Genomic DNA, 4,377 nt, shown 5'->3' with positions numbered 1-4,377 from the left:
TAATAGAATAAAAATGAGTACTTGAAGCTGAGCCTGAATATATGGGTATTATTTCAAGTTTGCCTTTGAAAAAAAGGAAAAACTATGTATTGGCTTTTTTAATCATTTACCACGTTGGGATATATAGGCATAGTCCCAAACTAAGCAGGAATAAAAATAATCTGGAAAAGAATAAAATGAAGAGAAAGAATTTAAAGTGATTAATTTATACACTGTTAGTTCCATAGAGTACATGGTTCTGAAAGATATAAAGACTGACTCTGCAGAGGTGATTATAAAAAAAAAAGTTGCTCACCCTTTTATTTCTACATTTGGTCTCTATTACTACCCTAACACCCACTCCAGTGTCCTTGACTGGAGAATCCCAGGGACAGGGGAGCCTGGTGGGCTGCCATCTATGGGGTCGCACAGAGTCGGGCATGACTGAAGTGACTTAGCAGCAGCAGCAGCAACTGACCCTAACCTTAACTACAAACCAGTATATATTTTTACAAAACCAGGATGCTATGGCCAAGTAATATGGTACCATGATGTGATTTTGCAAAATGACATCTGCTGCAAAATGTGATCTCTCAAAAAATAAAGGTAGGAGGGTGATCACGCCATCTGTGTCACTTCGAGGGAACTGACAATTAATTTTAAATTACTTTCTGTCAGACTTTCAAGTATTACAAGGTATTTTTTACTTATACATACAAATTTTCAATGCATGAATATTTTAATATAGTGTATTTTTAGGTCCAATGCAAGAAATAACCATTTTCAGCAACTCTACTGTCTTTCACTGTCTAGTTAGAGATGGTGAACCAATTAAAAAAAAAAAAAAAGATTTCCTTCACAACTCAATAGGTCTGGAATATGGACTTGGCCTAAATTTGAAAACCACATTACTATAATACAAATATATTATTTATTTGTATATTTATTGAATTATTCATCAAAAGACCCCATTGAAAATGTGGATGCCTTGATGGTAAAATTTTAGCACCATGGAAAATGTATTCATATGGAAAGAGCATCATGAGAAATTTATTAAAATGAAAATGGCATTGATTACAATACTGAAATACAAAGATGAATTTATACAGAATCACATGTCCCACAAATGGCTTTGCATAAGTTTTCTCAAAATCTGGTATGTGGGATCAAGATGGGGGCATAGGAAGATCCTGAGCTTCCCCCCGCACTAGCACACCAAAATTACAGCTATATTCTCTGAGTCTCTGAAGACTAGCAGAAAAGCTCTTTGACAATTATGAAAAGAAAGGAAATAAAACCACATCAAAGCAGGTAGGAGGGGCAGCATGTACACCCTAGTGTGGTGACCCACAAGTGGGAGGGATATCACAAACTTTTAGGTTCTCCCCTAAGGAGTGAGGGGTTCAAGCCCCACCTTGGGCATTCCAGCCTTGGGCATGAGCGAAATAGGTGAAGATAATTAAGAGGTACAAACTTTCAGTTATAAAATATGTAAGTCACAGGGATATAATGTACAGTTTAGGGAATATGGTCAATATTATAAAAACCTTATATGATGACAGATGGTAACTATACACATTCTGGTGATCACTCTGTAATGTATAAAAATATTGAATCACTATGTTGTACCCCTGAAACTTATATAATATTGTAAGTCAACTCTACTTCAATAAAAGCAAAACATAAAACAAATACAAACATTTTTTTGAAAGATTTCTCAAAATCTGAAGATACAGATTTAGAAAATACCAAGAAGTCTTTTATAGGCAGGCAAAATTATTGAGTCACATAGTTCAGGCCACTGGCTTCTCTTTTTCTATTAGGTAATAAATTATTTGGAAGTAGTATATCATATGGAGAAGGCAATGGCAACCCACTCCAGTATTCTTGCCTGGAAAATCCCATGGATGGAGGAGCCTGGTAGGCTGCCATCCATGGGATCACACAGAGTCAGACACGACTGAAGTGACTTAGCAGCAGCAACAACAGCAGTATATCATGATGTGTATTAAGAATGTTGTTCTTCACTCATGTCAGAGTCTTTGTGACTCCATGGAAAGCAGTGTGCCAGGCTTCCTGTCCATCACCAACTCCTGGAGCTTGCTCAAACTCATTTCCCTTGAATTGATGATGCCCTCCAACCATCTTGTCCTCTGTTGTCCCCTTCTCCTCATGCCTTCAATCTTCCCCAGCATCAGGGTCTTTTTCAATGAGTCAATTCTTCACATCAGGTGGCCAAAATATTGGAGCTTCAGCCTCAACATCTGTCCTTCCAATGAATATTCAGGGTTGATTTTCCTTAGGATTGACTGGTTTGATCTCCTTGCAGTCCAAGGGACTCTCAAGAGTCTTCTCCAGCTCCACAATTCAAAAGCATCAATTCTTTGGTTCTCAGCCTTCTTTATGGTCCAACTCTCACATCCATACATGATTACTGGAAAAACGATAGCTTTGACTGTAAGGACACTCGTTGGCAAAGTGCTAAGCCATTCGGTCATGTCCAACTCTTTGAGACCCCATACACTGTAGACTGACAGACTCCTCTGTCCATGGGATTTCCCAGTCAAAAATACTGGAGTGGGTTGGCATTACCTTCTCTAGGGTATCTTCCCAACCCAGGGATTGAGCCTGCATCTCTTGCATTGGCAGACAGATTCTTTAACACTGTGTCACCTGGGAAGACCCCCCAAAATATGGGATACTTCAAGAATTTCCATGTCATCTTTGTGCAGGGGCCAGGCTAATCTTCTCTGTATCATTCCGATTTTAGCATATGTGCTGCCAAAGTGAGCACATTTTATATGATACTCAGTTTTAAAAAGTCGTGTTTATACATTTTGGATATTAGGCACACTAGTGTATACAGAAATCAAAATACAATCTTGTGTGCCTGAAGCACATAATGTTGTAAACCAAGGTTACCTCCTCCAAAGTCATGTTTTCTTAGGATTATTATATAATTTTTAAGACTTTTAAACATTTTCCATGTGTTCTAAGATTACTTTTGTGTGTTTTACAAAGTATAAACTATATAAATATTCAAGTAAAATCAAAGGCTAGGTATAGAATATCTCTCTATCTAGAAAAATAGACTACTTACATGATTTTCAGTTACTTTATTCTCTGTAATCATTGTCTCCAAGAGAAAGGGAACCAAAGTGATGAAAGCTGGATCATATGCAAGGATGTACCCACTCTTGTTGATTACAAAATGCATTTCATATTTGCAAAGGCAAAGACTGAATTGTATCATTCTAATAGTTTGAATGAGTATTTGGAGAATGTGATGTATCAATGTCGCATTTCTGAATGATAAAGAATCACATCTCAGTTGGAATCACAGATTATTTTATAAAAATTAAATGAATCTTTTCTACTGGTGCTTTGGGGAATATTAGAATGAGTATTAGAAAAGCTAATTATGTATGCACGTTCACTGCTCCCCTTTGTACACTCTGTCTCCACAAGGATCAGTGAATCATTAACACATAATGCAGCTTGCCAAATGCTTGGCATCAAGGATGGCACTTTTAAGATTATTGGAAGCACTATGATTGAACAGAGAATATTGGTTCCAGCTTCCAAAATTTCTCTCTGCAATAAGGCACAGTTGTATCCATGTAAAACGTGGATGAAGTATGTGAAATGCAACTGGTCCACCAATATGACCAACCAGGTTCTCAGGTAAAGCAAACCTGAAAAGTTTTGCTGGGCCTTCTCTTACACTTATCCATTGACTGGCAATCTCTTCTTCACCTGATTTGGTTCAGAAATTCCCTACAGTATTATCCTAAGAGCTGACCTGCTTCTAAATCTATTTTTCCTTCTCAAGCTATTTTGTTATCCTACTTATATTCTCTTAGCATCCACTCTTTCTCTGCTCTTGCATTTCTATATTTTTATTTATGTCTTAGTCTTCACAAATTAAAATAATCTCATACTTTCAAACAGACTGAGAAAGGATAAATCCTCACTGAACTGAATTATAATTTCCTTGTTACACAAACATGCTTTACTTTTCTAGAGAAAGTAATTGATAACATGAGTAAGCAATCGTCATGTGAAATAAGAAGTCATCACCATATTTTCAAAGGTTTTAATTTTTTGAGAATCTTAATATTCTGAGACCACTTTAAAAAAGTATACTTTTTCAAAAAATTGTTTTCTACATTTCTAAGTCATCTGAAGATGCCTACAAGATATTTTTTCAGGATTATATAGTCAGCTATTTTAATGCTCTGTCTGTATGTGTTTTCTGTTCAATTATTAGTAATATGGCTTTAATGGAGACATAGCATACAGTATTATGCTATAATTTGCAAGGAGGCTCTTTCTTGCAAGGAGATTCCTTGTACCGTGTAAGTGAATATCCTAAAATATAAAACAGTGAAGTATAAT

At 36.3% G+C, this 4,377-nt stretch overlaps 1 non-coding gene across 1 annotated transcript; it reads right to left on the bottom strand.

Annotated features, from left to right (window-relative positions):
- Nucleotides 1-2,666: 2,666 nt before the first annotated feature.
- Nucleotides 2,667-2,773, bottom strand: LOC112445301 (U6 spliceosomal RNA). The gene has a single exon (XR_003033658.1). It is a non-coding gene; the product is annotated as a U6 spliceosomal RNA (small nuclear RNA).
- Nucleotides 2,774-4,377: the final 1,604 nt, after the last annotated feature.

This window comes from Bos taurus, chromosome X, assembly GCF_002263795.3.
Source record: "Bos taurus isolate L1 Dominette 01449 registration number 42190680 breed Hereford chromosome X, ARS-UCD2.0, whole genome shotgun sequence".
Classification (NCBI taxonomy): Eukaryota; Metazoa; Chordata; class Mammalia; order Artiodactyla; family Bovidae; genus Bos; species Bos taurus.
This window is presented reverse-complemented; position numbering and strand designations above follow the sequence as displayed.